The following is a 22,507-nucleotide window of genomic DNA, read 5'->3' as shown; positions in this document are numbered from 1 at the left end:
GGAGTCCTGTCTCTTAATGGGGGAATCTGCTACAAGGGATTGCTACTCTCTGCATATTTCCTTGCTATAATCACTCCTAAGCTCTTTTAAGAGCTTGTTCCTGCTTCGCTCTAAAGGAAGAGAGGTTTGGTCTGTGGTGGTTGTGGTATCGGCTAGAGTGCTTGGAATCCTCAAGAAGTGCTAGGAGCATCCATCAACGGAGGTACCCAGTCGGGGTGCCAGGTGATCTGTTACAAAGTCTTTCCAGAAGCTTTGAGAAAAAAGGGAGCAGGGGTATGGGACGATAGTTAGGATAGTTAGAGGGAGAGGACGGGACAAGATATGTTTTTTTCAGGATAGGTACTACAGTGGCATGTTTAAGATCTGCAGGGACAATGCCAGAAGAGAGAAAACAGTTGAAGATGTGTGTTAAGGAAGGCACAAGACAAGGGGAGAGAGATCTGTTGAGGTGGGATGGGATCTAGTGGGCAAGTGGTGGGGCGAGAGGAAAGGAGAAGTGCAGCCACTTCTTGTTCAGTACCCGGGGAGAAAGTCTGAAGGGTAGGAAAGGAATGATCTACGTGTGGTTGAGAAAGAGAACGGCAAAGTGGGGAGAATTCTTTCCTTAGCTGTTCAATCTTGTCGGTAAAGTAACATGCAAAGCTATCGGCTGTAAGGTTAGTTTGGGGGATGGTCACAGCAGGGCAATGAAGAGAATTAAAGGTGTCAAAGAGACGTCTGGGATTGTGGGAGCATGAACTAATGAGAGAGGAAAAGTAGGACTGTTTGGTGAGGTCAAGGGCTGCGCTGTATGAACACAATATGAATCTATAACGGAGAAAGTCTGACTGGGTGCGAGACTTCCTCCAGGAGCGTTCAGCACAACGGGAGCAACTCTGCAGATAGCGTGTTGATTTATTATGCCAAGGTTGGGGGCGTGTCCTCCTCGAGGTGCATGTTTGGAGCGGGGCTGCAGCATTCAAGGCAGAGGTGAGAGTAGTGTTATATGTGGAGATGGCCTGTGAGGGACAGGAGAGGGAAGGGATGGATAGCAGTTGTGAATCAATGTCAGCTGACAGCTGCTGGAGGTCAATAGAGTTACGGTTCCTCCTGAGCTGAGGGGGGTTAGGCTGAGGTTGTTGGGTGAGGGGGTGCTGGAGAGCAAATGATAAGAGGTGGTGATCAGAGAGAGGAAATGGGGTGTTGTAGATATTAGATACTGTACATGAATAAGAGAAAATAAGGTTGAGGGTATTACCAGCTACATGGGTGGGAGAATTAGCCCACTGCGATAGCCTGAGGGAGGAAGTAATTAAAAGTAGTTTAGAGGCTGCTGAGGTCAAAGGTGGGTTAATGGGAATATTGAAGTCTCCAAGAATTAGGGATGGAATGTTAGAAGAGAGGAAGAAGGTTAGCCAGGCAGCAAAGGTGTCAAGGAATACGAAATGGGAACGATAAATAATGGCAATGTTAGCAGAGAAGGGTGTACACATACTACAGCACCCCTCATACACACACTGTACCCCTCACACACATACTGCACCCCTAAATACATTACATTCCAGACACACACACGATCTCTTACCCAACTCTGGATCATCTACACACACTAAATCCCTATATACACTCTGAATCCGCTATATACGCACACTCACTAGATCTCCTGTACACCTTTCCGGTCCTTCAAACACACACTAGACCCATATACACACACACTGCACCACCTACACACACACTACATTCCTGACATACACACTTTGGTTCCCCTATACACACATTAGATTCTGTGTAAGCAAACACATACTACATTCCCTAAACACACACTCTCTACAACTCCTACAAACACTACATCACCTATACACACACTATAGCCTGTATGCACATCCCCTATACACACTTGCTACATCCCCTATACACACACTCTCTGCAGTCCCTAGCCACACATGCATTACATTACACCACAAACACAACACAACTAAAACCGACCTTATTACACAATACCACACCAAAATCAGCTCACTCTACACACACGCAATCCCACATGCAGGCACAATACACGTGCACAATACTCTTTCCTGGCATCCTATTTTTAGAGACACCAGAGACAAGTTGCAAGGAAACACAGCGCAAGCATGTTATTAAATTTGTGTGCACTGCGCAGAACAATTACAGGACCCTTTTCTCATGCCAGAGCTCTTCAGCAGAACTCTCCGCATGGTCTGCCCTGGAAGAGTATTGAACCAACATGCTCACTTTGCGAGGGAGCGTGTTTGTCATTGGTGATGACAAAACACTCCCTCTCTGACTTGCCCCCTTCTTAGTGGGCCGATGTGATTAAAAAATGCCAGAGCCCATTTTTTTTTCCCAGTCCGGCCCTGGTTAGGACATTTAAAGGATCACTATAGTGTCAGGAAAACAGAGGACATTTAATATCGATTGTTAACATTCCTCACCTTGGCTCCACGTTATCTTCTCCTCGGTAACCGTCTAGTTTTGATGATTTTCCTGGAGGTTACTGGTCAGTGGGAGAATAGAGAAGATTAAGTGGTTTTAAAAAATAATGGAAAGGAAAAATCAAGGTGAATTTTATCAGGAGCCAAAAGGTTGTCTGCCTGGGGGAGAGGGATAATCCTAACTCATTAAAAGACACATAGTAAGGACCACAACTACTACCATTCTTTGTGCTTTTACACTTTTTGTATTGTTACAGCTTATTGTACCCCAACCCATCATTCCATCTTATTATATTACCACTTCTTATCAAATCACAATAGATTATCATATGCTTTCAGTTTATGTTTTATCACAGCTCAATGTATTATTATAGCTTATTGTATTATTACAGCTCACTGTTTTATCACAGCTCATATTATCATTATAACCAATACTATCATTACCATATTTAGTATCAACATTGCTCATTATATCATACATAGAAATGTATTGCACTGTTACAGGTTATTGTATTATTGTAGCTTATTGAATTTTACAGTTTGCTATATTACTAGAGCTTATTCTTTTATGTCTTATTGTATTATTACATTTTATTTTAGCATTACCGTGTAATGTATCATCGATTATTATATTATCACATCTCACTGTATTATTACATTAATCATTATATTAACAAGTAGTGTTATAACAAGTACCTAGGGCAGCAGGGATTGGCTGAGAGTGTCTGACCTGCCTGCAGCCAGTGGTGTTATAACAAGTACCTAGGGCAGCAGTGATTGGCTGAGAGTGTCTGACCTGCCTGCTGCCAGTGGTGTTATAACAATACCTAGGGCAGCAGTTAATGGCTGAGAGTGTCTGACCTGCCTCCAGCCAGTGGTGTTATAACAAGTACCTAGGGCAGCAGTGATTGGCTGAGAGTGTCTGACCTGCCTCCAGCCAGTGGTGTTATAACAAGTACCTAGGGCAGCAGTGATTGGCTGAACGTGTCTGACCTGCCTGCAGCCAGTGGTGTTATAACAATACCTAGGGCAGCAGTTAATGGCTGAGAGTGTCTGACCTGCCTCCAGCCAGTGGTGTTATAACAAGTACCTAGGGCAGCAGTGATTGGCTGAGAGTGTCTGACCTGCCTGCTGCCAGTGGTGTTATAACAAGTACCTAGGGCAGCAGTGATTGGCTGAACGTGTCTGACCTGCCTGCAGCCAGTGGTGTTATAACAATACCTAGGGCAGCAGTGATTGGCTGAGAGTGTCTGACCTGCCTGCTGCCAGTGGTGTTATAACAAGTACCTAGGGCAGCAGTGATTGGCTGAGAGTGTCTGACCTGCCTGCTGCCAGTGGTGTTATAACAAGTACCTAGGGCAGCAGTGATTGGCTGAACGTGTCTGACCTGCCTGCAGCCAGTGGTGTTATAACAATACCTAGGGCAGCAGTGATTGGCTGAGAGTGTCTGACCTGCCTGCTGCCAGTGGTGTTATAACAAGTACCTAGGGCAGCAGTGATTGGCTGAACGTGTCTGACCTGCCTGCAGCCAGTGGTGTTATAACAATACCTAGGGCAGCAGTGATTGGCTGAGAGTGTCTGACCTGCCTGCTGCCAGTGGTGTTATAACAATACCTAGGGCAGCAGTGATTGGCTGAACGTGTCTGACCTGCCTGCTGCCAGTGGTGTTATAACAATACCTAGGGCAGCAGTGGTTGGCTGAGAGTGTCTGACCTGCCTCCAGCCAGTGGTGTTATAACAATACCTAGGGCAGCAGTGATTGGCTGAGAGTGTCTGACCTGCCTGCTGCCAGTGGTGTTATAACAATACCTAGGGCAGCAGTGGTTGGCTGAGATTGTCTGACCTGCCTGCAGCCAGTGGTGTTATAACAAGTACCTAGGGCAGCAGTGGTTGGCTGAGAGTGTCTGACCTGCCTGCAGCCAGTGGTGTTATAACAATACCTAGGGCAGCAGTGATTGGCTGAGAGTGTCTGACCTGCCTCCAGCCAGTGGTGTTATAACAATACCTAGGGCAGCAGTGATTGGCTGAGAGTGTCTGACCTGCCTCCAGCCAGTGGTGTTATAACAATACCTAGGGCAGCAGTGATTGGCTGAGAGTGTCTGACCTGCCTGCTGCCAGTGGTGTTATAACAATACCTAGGGCAGCAGTGATTGGCTGAACGTGTCTGACCTGCCTGCTGCCAGTGGTGTTATAACAATACCTAGGGCAGCAGTGGTTGGCTGAGAGTGTCTGACCTGCCTCCAGCCAGTGGTGTTATAACAATACCTAGGGCAGCAGTGATTGGCTGAGAGTGTCTGACCTGCCTGCTGCCAGTGGTGTTATAACAATACCTAGGGCAGCAGTGGTTGGCTGAGATTGTCTGACCTGCCTGCAGCCAGTGGTGTTATAACAAGTACCTAGGGCAGCAGTGGTTGGCTGAGAGTGTCTGACCTGCCTGCAGCCAGTGGTGTTATAACAATACCTAGGGCAGCAGTGATTGGCTGAGAGTGTCTGACCTGCCTCCAGCCAGTGGTGTTATAACAATACCTAGGGCAGCAGTGATTGGCTGAGAGTGTCTGACCTGCCTGCTGCCAGTGGTGTTATAACAATACCTTGGGCAGCGGTGATTGGCTGAGAGTGTCTGACCTGCCTCCAGCCAGTGGTGTTATAACAATACCTAGGGCAGCAGTGATTGGCTGAGAGTGTCTGACCTGCCTGCTGCCAGTGGTGTTATAACAATACCTTGGGCAGCGGTGATTGGAAGGAACCGATTAAAAAATCATGCACTTTGGAGCTGACTTTTGAACAAAAACTTCTCAAAATAATGTAGGGCATTTTTCTATTTGGAAAAAGGTGTCTATTTCTGGCTTAAATTATTATTACATAAAAACAGACTCAAAATGTACGAGCACAGCACCACATTTCCCATGGAAACACGTTTCTGCATAGCCCCCACCTGATCACGTCATCAGCTCGTTTGGTACATGGTGCTGTACAGAGGCAGGATTCTTCTAATGTGTTCCTGTCCTTCAGTAGGATATTAGGACGCTGGCATAGCAGATTATCCACCAATGTGCTATGCATCCGGTTCCGTCTACATAGAATGCGTACGGCAGGGTGTCCTCGTATCCACGGTCTCATCTACAAGGAAAAACACGCACAAGGCTGCTAGAATTATCAATTCCAAACCCTTTACATCCCTGCAGCCAAGCATAAAAATTAATTCAAGCAAAACCTAATTTAGAAATATAATAATATAGCTTTCTAATGCATTGTACATTAATCGCAGTACAGACAGTTACTATAGCAGCGCTGCTAGATTACTGGGATAAAGGAAACCTTGCACAGAGCAATCTGCACGTTAGCGCAGATTATAGTTTGTTTAAAAAAAAAATGCGCCTTCAGATTAACCTAATATCTCTCTTATTAATGTTTTTATGCATAAATCATTAGCTGCTGGCAATGTGCTCTGACCTGAGCTCTTTGTCGTATTAATTTACAAATATTTGCATTAGGAAGTGCAGAGATCACATAAGATCTGCTGGGAAAGGTTAGTAGTGTGTCTCGTCGTATGGTTCCCACCATTCTCAGCCAGGTCAGAGTGCTAGGAGTTGGAGTCCGATTGTAATCTACCTCTCTGTCTCTCTCTGAAGCCTTCTGAGTAGATAAAGTGACTGTCATTCTATTACTCTCTCACATTCTCTGTTTGCTAGTCTGTCTTTCTATTTGTCTGTCTGTCTATCTATCTATCTGTCTCTCTCTCTCTCTACAGTTGTAATCAAAATGATTCAACCCTCATTGAAAACCAGGCTTATTGTCAAAAATGTACAGACTTTCAGCTGTTTGCAATGAACAAATCAAACAAAATCAATTGAAATAGCTCAACACAATGAATACTTCAAGGGGTTTCCCCAAATTCAACTGAAAATGCAACTTATAATGACTTCTTCAGTCTCACAATAATCCACCCCACTGAATAGAAATCCCTCACAACAGCACAAATATGCAAAACGGGTGTTGTCTCAAGCACATCTGATACAACTAATCAAGGACTTCATTTGTTACACCAGGTGTGATTAAGCTGGAACACTTGAAATACCTGAACTGGCTAGAGGTTTGATGAGTGTCACGTTTGACTGCATGTTAGAAATATGACTAAGTCAAAAGAATGGTGCACAGTAAAGAGAAGTAAAGAGAAGAGATCATCGCCCTTCACAAACAAGAAACAAGATACAAAAAGATTGTGATGGCAATGCATGTTCATAGAGACACCGTTGGAAGCATAGTTCCCAATTGTAAAGTTGAAGGAACAGTGGATTCGCTACGTGGACAAGTGTTGTTATGAGTCAAATTACACAGCGTGGGAAAATTTCAAAGGACTTTCCCATGCTGTGTAAAATGACACAAAACACTCTGATTGGTGGATTTCAAACCAACCAAACAGAGTGCTGTGACAGGTAAATGTAGAGACTCACCTGTCAGTCTCTTCATTTACCTGTCAGAGCACTCTGATTGGATGGCTTAAACCCACCAATCAGAGTGCTCTGAGCCTAATTGCAGGGCGGGGCAAGGCTTTATAAGCCTTGCCCCGCCCTGCAGAGCTCAGTCTGCGTGCGTGGAGCCACAGGCTGCTCACTGTTTACTAGACATGCTCCTACTCGCGGTATAGCGAGTAGGGGCAGAATTTACTAATACTAAGTAATTTTTAGGTCTTTCAGCCTTTTGGTAGATAACTCCCTAATACCGTGGGAATTAGGGAGTTATCTACTAAGTGGCTGCAAGAGAAGTCCCGAAGTGCCGAATTCCCGAAGTCCTGAAATTCCGAAGTGTCGAAGTGCCGAATTTCTGAATTGCTGAAGTTCTTAAGTGTTGAAGTGCCGAAGTGCATAAGTGTTGAAGTGCCGAAGTGCCGAATTTCTGAAGTGCCGAAGTTCCGAAGTGTTGAAGTGCCGAAGTCCCGAATTGCAAAAATCCTGAATTTCGGAATGCCGAACCGAACCGGAAATTTTCCCCATGCACATGCCTACTACTAAGTACTAAAGATACTTGCCATGAAGGGGGTTGAACAATTTTGAGACTGGAGAATTCATTATAAGTTGTATTTTCAGTTGAATTTGTGAAAACCACTTAAAGCCTTTGTTGTGTTGAGCTATTCCAATTGCTTTTATTTGATTTGTTAATTGCAAACAGCTGAAAGTCTGTACATTTTGACAATAAACCTGATTTTCAATGTTCAAAGGGTTTTCAAAGGGTTGAATAACTTTGATTACAACTGTATCTATATCTGTTTGTCTTCCTGTCTATCTAACAGTATCTATATATCTGCACCTATCTGTCTATCAGTATCTAGCTGCCTGTCTATCTATCTGTTTGTCTGTCTGTCTAGCTATCTGTCTATCTATTTACCGCTGTCTGTCTATCTATCTATCTGTATCTGTTTGTTTGCCTGTCTGTCTGTCTATCTGTCTCACAAGAAGCAGGACATGAGTTGTGTCAGCCCCCCACATGACATGGGCTTATAACAATCTCATTATATTATAGCATACAAGGCATCTCATTAGGGGGTTAAGGATGTACCTGTGTTCTTCACATGGGGTAGGGATGGTCCATTGACTGGGCATTTTTCTTGGCACTAAATGTTGGGGTTCATACACCTTAATGCTGTCAGGATACAGGACAGTCCCTTATCATCATATTGGTACCATGGCAGCTCCTGGTCACGGTACGTAATACTGCCAGGGGCACACTCATATAATGGGTACAACTAAATCTATACTGTGTCAAGAGCCCAAAGAAGCCAGTGTTGGCTCACACAATGCATTGTTTATTAAGGTCCATAGTCTGAGCAGGAGTGATGAATTTTGCTGTCCCCATTTAAAGCAGTTAATCTATAATATAGAAGGGAACAAAGCTAACTTTAGACTAAAACATCAAAAAAAATCCTCAGCTCTAACATGTATTTTTCCAGTTCTGCTAATGTGGCCTAGAATTTGCACTTTATGGTTTAGTAAATAAATACATATGTGGTTAATCTAAAAAAATCTTTCAGAAAGGCCTTTCTGGGAAGTAATCATATGATCATTTTCCAGGATACACAAACAGGACTATAAATATTCTTACTGAATTTTATATATCTGGATTTGCCAGCAATATTTACTGACGTATTCTCATCAGATTGCAAGCTCTTGGATTCTGAAACAGGAATATAAATACAGTTTTCTGTCAACTTTTTATGTTATATATTTGTGCATCTTACTAAACACTCCTCAATGTATCTTAATGAAGTTGCCATGTTTTGTCGATGTGATTTAGTAATTCAGCACCACGGACAGCTGCCGCTATGCTTACTCCCGCCGTCCCCAGCAGGTTCTCGTGTCACATTGATTGACACAGTTTACCTAAATCCACTGAGAATCAATAAACTTGGCAGAGACGTCCAATCACAGGCTGTTTAACCTCCTGGGCAGAGCGAGCTTCATTAAGCATAGCAGAGATTAGAAGTTACTGTTTCAGAAGATCGGCCTCTTGCTATAATCCACCGCCGATACACACAATGTTTATTCTGATTTAAACCACAAACATATTATTCTATGAACTGGTGCCGACCAAAAGACTTTCCCGTAACGGCACGAAATGTCCTTGTTAATGGAACGAGGCGTGTGGGTAATCCGCAGCCAGGCATATATTAATCCTAATATACATAAATGAATGCATAATTACAGCAAAGGGCTTCCTGCATGTGAAACCCAAGGCTATTAGGGATTATTGATTCCTTAAAACGGCTGCATTTTAAGCAGGGAGTTTAAAGCAGGGATTTATAAGCAAAGTTTAAATAAAAGCAAGCAGACATGGTGTTTCACCTGCGGCAAATTATAATAAATAAATACCAGATTCCAACAGAACGCGCGTTTACTAAACAGACGCCGTTGTAGAAATGATTTTAAAAATGAAATAAGAGTGGGGAAAAAAAAGTCACCATAACGATTGATCTGTGTTATTTTTCACATGAAATATAAATATGTACACATAAGAGAGTATATTACTAATTAGCAATATTCCTATAGTTGTATTGTATCAGCAAACATGTTTATATTGTATTATTGTGTTAAAGGGACGCTATAGTAACGCAGACCATTTCTTCTGATTGATGTGGTATGGGTGCAGTGTCCCTGTCCCACTTAGTCCTGTAATGTAAATCATGTTTTAGAGAAAATGTAATAATTACTTTGCCTAAGACTGCCTTTAGTCGCTGTCAATCAGACCGCAACTAGAGGCACTTCCTGGATGCTATCGGACTCTAGGTCCCCTAAATGAATCTGGACATCCTCACGCTCTACATGAGGACATCCAGCAACAGTGAAATACCAATAGCGAAGCATTGAAACAATGCTTGTTGTGCATGCGCATTAGCCCCTCCCCCACCGGAAGACATCAGAGGAAGCGGAGCACCGAGCCAGCGCTGAGGGACATTGCAGTATCCTGGAACTGGGAGCCTCCGTCTTAGCTTCCTGTCAATCATTGTTATAAGCCTTGCACCCAATAGAGAGCAAACAGAGAAAAGGAGAGACAGAAACAATGAGGGAAACTAATCAAACTGTCACTGCCAATTTTATGTCTAATTTTCAATAAATGTTTGTTGCAATTTATTAATTCTGTCAGATTTTTTTCGTCTCTTGCTTCTTCTTTTTTTTTTAATATAGACCATTTTTTAAGCAACGCAAAAGATTCACACATCTATCTGCCATTTTTTCCAACAGAAAACTGCTCTGTTTCACTTGCCTTTTTCTCGACACTCTAAACACTCGAGACACTCCGGAGCTCTTCTGAAATGGAAATAGCTGCAAAAACTGGCCGTATTTATGAAGAAAAGTCACTTTTTTTAGAATACTTTGCTAAAACTTTCATAAACAGAAGGAAAATAATGATGGAAGTTAACTGTCAGTTTTTAGAACACTTTTATAAATCTCCCACAAGGTATCTGTCTACTGGCGGAGTGTATCACGACTACAGACGGGGATTTTTTTTTTTTTTTTTCAATACATATTTTTTTTTTTATCTAGCTTTTAATTTTCCCAATCAAAATTACATTTGCTGAGTGAGAGCTGTACTTTCTGCCACTCGTGTGCTCACTACAAACCATTGAGCAAGCCACGGAGAGATGCATTTTTGGGGTGCTATGGGGGCATCTGAGAAATCTGTGTCTACAGAGATGTAAATCCAGCCCTAGCTCTCGAGCTGCCACAAAAGGGCTGATTACTTGAAGTTGTTTAAATGTCTCAATATCTGGGACTCCCTGTTAGCTGCGTGATGGAATGCTAATTGAATTGCCCATAAAAACAGTAAAAACAGTCAGTAAAGCAAACGTATTAGATTAAAAAAATCAGCATTGTGCGTAATTGTAGAATTGTATTCACATTTGCATTTATTTATAACAGTATATGTTTCTCAATTATTACGGTGTTTATAATTGTAAATATAACCGTTATCTGTGTTTTGTTTTTATAACTCTGAAAATGACACTTGAAGGAGATTTTGAATACAGTTCACCCCCTCTCTAAAACCTCGTCCTTTTCTGTAGCAGACGTCACGGAGTTAATAGTTAGTTAAATCTGCCTTTTGATGTATTTTCCAGTGTACAATAATGCAGTAAAACAAAGGCTTGTTAGTTTTATCTTGCAGACTAAGACAAGATGAAATATTACACTTAAATAAAGACAATATGCGGCGGTAAAACCCTTTTATTTATGGGAATACAGCCACTGTGACTAACTGAAAATGCTATATCTTTTAACAGGCCATTTAAAAATACCAATAAAAAAACACATCATGAGGCTTTCTGTGCCAAGGGGATTCAATTTGGGCATGAGGCGCTGTGTGCCAGTTTGTTCCTGATGTAGAAAGATGCCTTGGGATCAGGTTGTTAATAAGGCAGGTCTGCCAAGAGATGTCAATATTCTCTAGCAGTCTCCCAGGCGCTCTCTGCTGACCCTCTGTGAGTTAGTAGATTATTCTAGATGGAGGAAGCGGATCCACTAGAGATAGGATTTGATTTAAAATGCTTGGAGATTGGGACCTTATTGCTGCAGCGTCACTGTGAAGGCAATCACACAGAAAGGTGTTGGGTGAATTTGCCCAGATAAAGGTCAATCCTAGCAAGAATTATGGGAGGAGATAGATAGATATATAATATTGCTATCGTATCTCAGAAGATAACTGCAGCTAAAATTAGCTCAGCTCGGGAGATAGGCGGCTCAGAACGGCAGTAAAACTAATATGTACAATATGTTATTATATTTAGGGTCTTATTCATTAAAACATCTACTGTGATCAAACCTACAAGATTTAACCAATCCACCCCATTAAATGAATGACCGTACATTCATTATTTGTCTCACTTATCCTGTATTTCAGATCAGTTACTTTGTGACTTTGTTACGGCTGTGAATTCATCACAATTTACAGTTTAGATAATACACCTCATATCGTCTTAACGAAATAAACAACAACTCAATTTCTGTCTTTTGGAGGTTTTATAATGAAGGGTAATACTGGGTTCATTGGGAACTGTTATGAATTTGGTTTTGCGAGCATGTGCCATTACTGGTGTATATTCATTTAATTGGCAAACTGCAATCAAAAAAATATCTATGAGAATCACTGTGTGACTTCCTTCATCGACAGAGAAATACATGGGCTCTGACTGGTTATTGGAGACATGCGCTTGAGTCCTGAAATTATTTTTAAAAAACGTTATGGTTTGATGGATAAAATGTGGCTATTCTCACTGTCTCTGATGCAAACACTGGTTCCCCTGATAAATGGACACTGGGAGGAATTAATACGTGAAAAATCTACTTCCTGCTGCCTTGTTACAGCCATGTACTTAACGAGAAATGAGGCCCATTTATCTCACGACTTTACCTGCCGCAGTTTGAAAGATCTGCCATGTCTCCTGCCCTATGATAAACTCCTCATAATCAACATTCTCATCCATATTTTGTAAACATTTAATGAGTTATTTGATAGCACTGCATTATTTAATGTCTCCTGAATAATTCTGTTTATGGACGAAGATGGCATTTTCCAGCCGTGACGGTGTTTGCTTCGATATTGTGTATTCATTTCAAATTCGTTATACCACGTCTGGCATCGTTAGTCAGGTGAATGTTCCCACAGTTTGTAACGTTATAGACTGGAATTAAATTGAATATTATTGCTATTGTTACCATTTGAATTTAAAAAAAACACAAACATACCTACCAGGTTGAAGACACAGCATATAATTTTTATAGTTATTATTATTATTTATTATTATCACAGGGTCATGTATAATCTCACTATTGTGCAAGATACATTTTTCCTTTAAGATAATGTTGAAAATGGATTTTTACAAGCCATTTGCTCTGTATGCATTATTGCTGTTTGGATATTAAATACATATATAAGGGTCACCTCTATACTCTTTGACAAAAAAGACAGGAACATAGCTACTTTTTCTATGTTCCATTTTTTTCCTTGAAAATGACCTTCAATACACTAAAGTTTCCATTAAAGAAATATGTAAAATATCTTGGCTTCATGGCAGTAGGTCGCTGTAAACATTAAGAGTAGAGAGGTCTGACCTGTGAGACAAGAATAATGTCTGCTTTGGTATTGAATGGCCTGCCCAAACATAGAATCTTTTACATATATATCTATAAAACGTGAGAGTATCTATTATAGCCCAGGACTGACTCATATCTCACATATAAATTCGCTTTCATTGAAAGTATTTTCCTGAAGATAATGTTTTATTTCGTGCACCTAAAATGTTCAGCTGGCGTTGACTCGCCTGAGAGATAGAGGTAAACATCCGTGGTCCTGGGTAAATCACCCATAACTGTGTTAATAATAACCGAGCAGAGCACGTTGGCGTTAGGTTAAAACGCCAAAGATACTATTAAATCACTCCTTCATCTATTGTGTCAAAGGCGAAACAAAGATATTGTGTGTGAGGCACTGCCAGGCCGTAAAACTCACTACGAAGAAGACGTTAAGGGGAATATAGTTTTATTCCTCTCAAACAAGCTGACAAATTGTATGTCAGAGGACGCCGCAGCGATATAAAGTTTGTGAAGTCCTGGGTGAAAATCGAGGCTTACCTCTTACAGAAGGTAAAGAGGGGCATTAAAAATACATCCACCGCTGATAGGCCAAATTCATTCCACTTGGCATAAATAGGGCAGACGTGTTACTCAAACGAATGGTGAGGATCGCGTCATGAAATATGGATCAGCTGTGTGTGGTCTGCAGCAATCAGTCCTTCTCTGCAAAAATGAATATTTTAATGTTCTTGGGAAAAATATGTTTTTAAATGTGTTACATTTACTTTGTATTGGTTTGTTGTATTGTGTTGTATTGTTTGTTGCAGTGTGCTGTGTTGCACTGTTTGTGGCATTGTGCTGTGTTGTATTGTGTTGTATTGTTTGTTGCATTGTGTTGTGTTGTATTGTGTTACATTGTTTGTTGCATTGTGCTGTGTTGTATTGTTTGTTGCATTGTGTTGTGTTGTAATGTGTTACATTGTTTGTTGCATTGTGCTGTGTTGTATTGTGTTGTAGTGTATTGTGTTACATTGTTTGTTGCATTGTGCTGTGTTGTAGTGTTTGTTACATTGTGTTGTGTTGTATTGTGTTACATTGTTTGCTGTATTGTGCTGTGTTGTATTGCATTACGTTGTTTGTTGTATTGTGCTGTGTTGTATTGCATTACGTTGTTTGTTGTATTGTGCTGTGTTGTATTGCATTACACTGTTTGTTGCATTGTGCTGTGTTGTATTGCATTACACTGTTTGTTGTATTGTGCTGTGTTGTATTGCATTACATTGTTTGTTGCATTGTGCTGTGTTGTATTGTTACATTGTTTGTTGCATTGTGCTGTGTTATATTGCATTACATTGTTTGTTGTATTGTGCTGTGTTGTATTGCATTACATTGTTTGTTGTATTGTGCTGTGTTGTATTGCATTACATTGTTTGTTGTATTGTGCTGTGTTGTATTGTTACATTGTTTGTTGCATTGTGCTGTGTTGTATTGCATTACATTGTTTGTTGCATTGTGCTGTGTTGTATTGCATTACATTGTTTGTTGCATTGTGCTGTTATATTGCATTACATTGTTTGTTGCATTGTGCTGTGTTGTATTGCATTACATTGTTTGTTGCATTGTGCTGTGTTGTATTGCATTACACTGTTTGTTGCATTGTGCTGTTATATTGCATTACATTGTTTGCTGTATTGTGCTGTGTTGTATTGCATTACATTGTTTGCTGTATTGTGCTGTGTTGTATTGCATTACGTTGTTTGTTGTATTGTGCTGTGTTGTATTGCATTACATTGTTTGTTGCATTGTGCTGTGTTGTATTGCATTACATTGTTTGTTGCATTGTGCTGTGTTATATTGCATTACATTGTTTGCTGTATTGTGCTGTGTTGTATTGCATTACGTTGTTTGTTGTATTGTGCTGTGTTGTATTGCATTACGTTGTTTGTTGTATTGTGCTGTGTTGTATTGCATTACATTGTTTGTTGCATTGTGCTGTGTTATATTGCATTACATTGTTTGTTGCATTGTGCTGTGTTGTATTGCATTACGTTGTTTGTTGTATTGTGCTGTGTTGTATTGCATTACATTGTTTGTTGCATTGTGCTGTGTTGTATTGCATTACATTGTTTGTTGCATTGTGCTGTGTTATGTTGCATTACATTGTTTGTTGCATTGTGCTGTGTTGTATTGCATTACATTGTTTGTTGTATTGTGCTGTGTTGTATTGCATTACATTGTTTGTTGTATTGTGCTGTGTTGTATTGCATTACACTGTTTGTTGCATTGTGCTGTGTTGTATTGCATTACACTGTTTGTTGTATTGTGCTGTGTTGTATTGCATTACATTGTTTGTTGCATTGTGCTGTGTTGTATTGCATTACATTGTTTGTTGCATTGTGCTGTGTTGTATTGTTACATTGTTTGTTGCATTGTGCTGTGTTATATTGCATTACATTGTTTGTTGTATTGTGCTGTGTTGTATTGCATTACATTGTTTGTTGTATTGTGCTGTGTTGTATTGCATTACATTGTTTGTTGTATTGTGCTGTGTTGTATTGTTACATTGTTTGTTGCATTGTGCTGTGTTGTATTGCATTACATTGTTTGTTGCATTGTGCTGTGTTGTATTGCATTACATTGTTTGTTGCATTGTGCTGTTATATTGCATTACATTGTTTGTTGCATTGTGCTGTGTTGTATTGCATTACATTGTTTGTTGCATTGTGCTGTGTTGTATTGCATTACACTGTTTGTTGCATTGTGCTGTTATATTGCATTACATTGTTTGCTGTATTGTGCTGTGTTGTATTGCATTACATTGTTTGTTGCATTGTGCTGTGTTGTATTGCATTACACTGTTTGTTGCATTGTGCTGTGTTGTATTGCATTACATTGTTTGTTGCATTGTGCTGTGTTGTATTGCATTACATTGTTTGTTGCATTGTGCTGTGTTGTATTGCATTACGTTGTTTGTTGCATTGTGCTGTGTTGTATTGCATTACATTGTTTGTTGCATTGTGCTGTGTTGTATTGCATTACATTGTTTGTTGCATTGTGCTGTATTGTATTGCATTATGTTGTTTGTTGCATTGTGCTGTGTTATATTGCATTACGTTGTTTGTTGCATTGTGCTGTGTTGTATTGTTACATTGTTTGTTGCATTGTGCTGTTATATTGCATTACGTTGTTTGTTGCATTGTGCTGTGTTATATTGCATTACATTGTTTGTTGCATTGTGCTGTTATATTGCATTACGTTGTTTGTTGCATTGTGCTGTGTTGTATTGTTACATTGTTTGTTGCATTGTGCTGTGTTATATTGCATTACGTTGTTTGTTGCATTGTGCTGTGTTGTATTGTTACATTGTTTGTTGCATTGTGCTGTGTTGTATTGCATTACATTGTTTGTTGTATTGTGCTGTGTTGTATTGCATTACATTGTTTGTTGTATTGTGCTGTGTTGTATTGCATTACATTGTTTGTTGTATTGTGCTGTGTTGTATTGCATTACATTGTTTGTTGCATTGTGCTGTGTTGTATTGCATTACATTGTTTGTTGCATTGTGCTGTGTTGTATTGTTACATTGTTTGTTGCATTGTGCTGTGTTATATTGCATTACATTGTTTGTTGTATTGTGCTGTGTTGTATTGCATTACATTGTTTGTTGTATTGTGCTGTGTTGTATTGTTACATTGTTTGTTGCATTGTGCTGTGTTGTATTGCATTACATTGTTTGTTGCATTGTGCTGTGTTGTATTGCATTATGTTGTTTGTTGCATTGTGCTGTGTTGTATTGCATTACATTGTTTGTTGCATTGTGCTGTGTTGTATTGCATTACATTGTTTGTTGCATTGTGCTGTGTTGTATTGCATTACGTTGTTTGTTGCATTGTGCTGTGTTGTATTGCATTACATTGTTTGTTGCATTGTGCTGTGTTGTATTGCATTACATTGTTTGCTGTATTGTGCTGTGTTGTATTGCATTACGTTGTTTGTTGTATTGTGCTGTGTTGTATTGCATTACATTGTTTGTTGCATTGTGCTGTGTTGTATTGCATTACATTGTTTGTTGCATTGTGCTGTGTTGTATTGCATTACATTGTTTGCTGTATTGTGCTGTGTTGTATTGTGTTACATTGTTTGTTGCATTGTGCTGTTATATTGCATTACATTGTTTGTTGCATTGTGCTGTGTTGTATTGCATTACATTGTTTGTTGCATTGTGCTGTGCCTTGCTTTTTTTGTGCCTGGTTGTACTGTTTGGGTGCTAAATTTCAGCCTCTCAGTGTTTCTGGAATTAATATTGATTGTGCTTTGGACATCTTATAGTTAATCATTATAATTTATACATTTCAAAAGGACACAATGTCTCATATTTATTGAGGGGAAATGGGTGCAAATCTGCGGTAAATTTGGAGTAGTCATAATAGATCATGGAATGTGTTGCCGATTGCTCCAGAGTTACCATTGCCCACGGGGGAGAGGCATGTACTTTAGCAATGCAGATAAAAACCACAAAGACCACTATGACCTAGGCAGGAACGGTCGCATATTACAACCATCAGACATCCAGATGGCACGACAAAAACAAAACCAAACGAGATCGCAAAGGTTTTTGAGGAATTCTACAAACAGCTGTACAATCACACACCAGATAGGAACTCCTACGACGAACTCGAGGAGGAATATATCCACGGATATCTAAGCGGCCTTGGGATGACCAAACTGAATAGAGAAACGGTAAGTAATCTGGCTGCAGAAATCAGCGAAGACGAAGTATATAGAGCCATCTCAGGCCTGAAAGGTAACAGAGCACCAGGACCAGATGGATTCGATGGCACGTATTACAAAACCTACAAGGAGGAACTTACACCTCAACTGGTGAAACCTTTTCGACAACCTAAGACGGGGAGGACATTTGGACCCAGACATGGCCCTTGCTACCATTGCATTGCTGTCCAAACCCGAAAAGGACCCACTCCAGCCAGAAAATTACAGACCCATCTCGTTAATTAACCAAGATCTGAAGATCCTAGCAAAAATACAAGCTGATAGGTTGAACCCCTTGTTAAACTCGCTCATACATGCAGATCAGGTAGGTTTCATCCAAGGCAGGCAATTGTTTGAGAATACCAGGAGGAATGTAGACCTGATATGGAAACAAGCGGCCTCCGTGACACCCACCTTAGTGGTTTCCATCGACGCAGAAAAAGCCTTCGATAGGGTCAGGTGGCAGTTCCTGTTTACGGTGTTGAAACACCTAGGCTTCCCGGGGGAATATATAATGATCACGCGGCCCAACTGACACAGGTGGCTATGTGGCACTCCCCGCCGTAAGAAAGGAGGTGGGTAGACATAGAGTCTATGCTCGTGGGCTTGGATGTCCCCCAATTTACAATGTGGGTCCCATAGGAACATAGACCTATAATACGAGCGACTTGCCCGGCCATACTCAACTCGATCCAAATATGGGACGCAAACAACACCAAGTATGGGCTAGCAGCGTCCCCCTCCCCTCTAACTCCAATACTTAGAAATAGAGAATTTCAACCTGGAATGGCCCCCAGAGAATTTCGAAATTTAGAAAGAACCAGACTACAGAGGATCCATCAGTTATATCGCAACGGAGAACTCGTCCAATTTGAGGAACTCCAACATGACAATCACTTGACCCCAATGTTTTTTTTAGATATATTCAGATACGTGATTTTGCTAGAAAATCACACATAAGAGCAGCAGCCCAGGGAAGGCTGACTTTTTACGAGAAACTATGCTTAGACAGAGCGGCCCCCAAGGGTATGATAACACTCCTATATGCTCACCTCAGTGCAGAAAATAAAGAATGGGGTAGATTGACTTACACCGATTAATGGGAGACAGACCTGGGAGAGGTGTTGGAGGGAATCGAGTGGCAGGATATATGGGAAGCGAACAAAAATGCCTCTATACATAGGCGTGCGCACGGGGTGTGCCGGGTGTGCCTGGGCACACCCTAATCCCCGCGGCACGCCGATGTATTGAGACCGGCAGGGGAGATCTCAGGATCCCCCCTGTCGGTCCATGCAGAGCCGGCGCTATCCGAGCGCCGGCTCTGCTCTCAGCCTCCCCTCACCGGCTCACAGGCAGTGAGGGAGGCAGGAGAGGACCGGCGGAGCTATTGCCAGCAGCTCCGCCGGGTTCCTCTTGCGAGATCTGAGCGTTGCCGCGGCAACGCTCAGATCTCGCGTGAGTGAACTCTAGCCCTGCGGGGCTAGAGTTCACTCTCCACTGGACCACCAGGGATGGATGGCGGCAGCAGGATCCCCCCTCCCAGGCATAAGGTAAGAAGGGAGGGGGGATAACTGATCTGCCCCCACCTCCACTGGACCACCAGGGAAAGCAGCAAGGAAATATCCCCCCTCCCTACATAAATTAAGAAGGGAGGGGGGATATTGAGTAATGTACCTCCACCCCCACAATCACCCACACACACATATACACAGCACCAACACACATACAGCACCCACACACAGCACCCACAGACATACACAGCACCCACACACATACAGCACCCACACACAGCACCCATAGACATACACAGCACCCACACTCATACACAGCACCCACAGACATACACAGCACCCACACACATACAGCCAGGGCCGCCACCAGAAATGTTGGGGCCCCTGACAAAGCACAAGGTCTGGGCCCCCCCGCCCCGCCCCATCCCCCCCGGCCCACCCACGAGTCCGCCCACAGGACTCTTACCTAGTCCGCAAACAATGATGCAGGACTGAATGTGGTGTGTATCGTGGAATTAGAATGTGTGTAATGGATGTAATGTTTGTGTGTATTAGATACTGTTTGTGCAGTGAATGCAGAGTGTGTGTTTGTGTAGCGGATGCAGTGTGTGTAGTGGATGTAGTGTGTTTGTGTAGTGGATGTAGTTTTTGTGTGTACTAGATGCAATGTGTTTAGTGGATGTAGTGTGTGTTTTAGACGCAGTGTCAATGAATAGTGAATGCAGAATGTTTAAATGTGTGGTGGATGTAGTGTGTGTACTGTGAATACAGGATGTTTGTGTAGTGGATGCTGTGTGTATAGTTAATGCAGAGTGTGTGTCAGTGTAGTGAATGCAGAGTGTGTGTCAGTGTAATAAATGCAGAGTGTGTGTGTCAGTGTAGTGAATGCAGAGTGTGTGTGTCAGTGTAGTGGATGCAGAGTGTGTGTGTTAGTATAGTGGATGCAGAGTGTGTGTGTTAGTGTAGTGGATGCAGTGTGTGTTAGTGTAGTGGATGCAGTGTGTGTGTTAGTGTGTTTATTAGTGTATGTATGTAATGTAATGAACGTTATTCCCCCCTCCCTGTTTCTTACCTTGTTCAGGGAGGGGGGAAGATTATTTGATCCCTGGTGGTCCGGTGGCATTCTGGGCCCCCCGGCTCCCTGTATTTGCAGAGGGGGCCCAGCGGACTGCAGGAGCACTTTCCAGCATTTCGCTGCGTCTAACTCCCGCGAGACGTGGTTTGCGCGTCGCGCGGAGCGTTGCCATGGTAACCCATGGCAACGCTCTACCGACCGCACATCTCGCGGGAGTTAGAGTCAGGCAAATGCTGGAAAGTGCTCCTGCAGTCCGCTGGGCCCCCTCTGCAAATACAGGGAGCCGGGGGGCCCGCGGCTGCACATATATATAGCGATGATCGCTATATATATGTGCAGAGTGTAATTGTGGGGCCCTGGACTGCCAAAGCAGTCCGGGCCCCCCAGGACCGCCGGGCCCGTGACAACCGTCATGGTTGTCACCCCCTGATGGCGGCCCTGCATACAGCACCCACACACAGCACCCATAGACATACACAGCACCCACAGACATACACAGCACCCACACTCATACACAGCACCCACAGACATACACAGCACCCACAGACATACACAGCACCCACAGACATACACAGCACCCACACACATACACAGCACCCACACACATACACAGCACACATACACAGCACCCACACACATACACAGCACCCACACACATACACAGCACCCACACACACATACAGCACCCACACACACATCACCCTCACAAACACACAGCACTCTCACACACATTACACAAACAGCACTCTCACACTCACACAGCACACTAACAGTACCCTCACTAACACAAACAGGACCCTAACAACAGGACCCTAACAAACACACACAGCACACTACCAGTACCCTCACACACAAACATCACCCTCACACACAGTACATTTACAGCACCCTCACAAGTGCACACACACACACAAACAGCACCCTGACACACAGTACATTCACAGCACCCTCACAAGCACGCACACACAAACACCCTCACCCACATAGTACACTACCAGCACCCTCACACACACATCACACTAACAGCACCCTCACACAGCACACACACAGCTTTGTGCCTGTGTGTGTATATATGTGTATATATACATACATACATACATACATACATACATACATATATACATATATATATATATATATATATATATATACATATATATATATATATGCCGCGTGTGCTTGTGCTTTAGGGTGCACACCCTAATGCAATAGGCTGCGCACGCCTATGCCTCTATATGCGTCACACTCCAGGAACAGACGTGGAAAACCATGTTCAGATGGTATACTACACCCGTAAAACTATACAAAATGCACAAAATAGACATGGATTATTGTTGGAGGAGTTGCAGAGTCCGAGGAACATATATCCACATGTGGTGGGAATGCCCGAAAATACGTAGATTTTGGAAGGCAGTTGAGGAATTATTGAAACAGACGTTTAACAGGCCCCTAGTTCTGGATCCATGGATATATTTGTTGAATAGATCCATTGACGGGTTGACTAAAAGAGAACAGAAACTAGTCCATAAGATAACTCTAAGTTCGCAACGAGCAATAGCAACCGCATGGCTCTCACCAGAAGGCCCGGTGAGTTCCTGGGAGTGATATCCAGGATACGAGAATGTAGGATAATGGACGACCTGACAGCAAGGGTAAAGGGGACGACGGTAGCATTCCAAAGATTGTGGGAACCATGGGTCAATAGCATAGTGGGATCCAGTGAGGACAGGTAGGACTGAAAAGGAGAGTAGATGCGGACTAGCCACGGAGATCCCCTTCCTACGAAGGACATAACTATCGCATTGAAAACAGAGGAGCCCTCCACCATCCCCCATCTTCTCCCCCCTCCTCCCCCCCCCATCTTCACTTTACCTCTTCCTGATGCTATATTTTATCTCTATTTTCTTCCTTAGAACTTTCTATCCTTTCTTTCCTTGTTGTTTTCTTTTTTTTGTGCTTCCCTGCCTTTCAGGGGAAGGATTCTCTCTTTTTTAATCTTTCCATGTTTCTTCAATTTATCCCAGGCATGATCAAAATAATGGAGGAATAAGGAAACCCAAGGGCTAATGGGCAGTTGCCCAAAATGGCTGATATTGTGTGAAATGTGAGCTGCGCTCCTTCCCATCTAATAAAATGATTTATATATTGCTAATGTGC

The sequence above is a fragment of the Pelobates fuscus genome, chromosome 6, assembly GCF_036172605.1.
Source record: "Pelobates fuscus isolate aPelFus1 chromosome 6, aPelFus1.pri, whole genome shotgun sequence".
Classification (NCBI taxonomy): Eukaryota; Metazoa; Chordata; class Amphibia; order Anura; family Pelobatidae; genus Pelobates; species Pelobates fuscus.
This window is presented reverse-complemented; position numbering follows the sequence as displayed.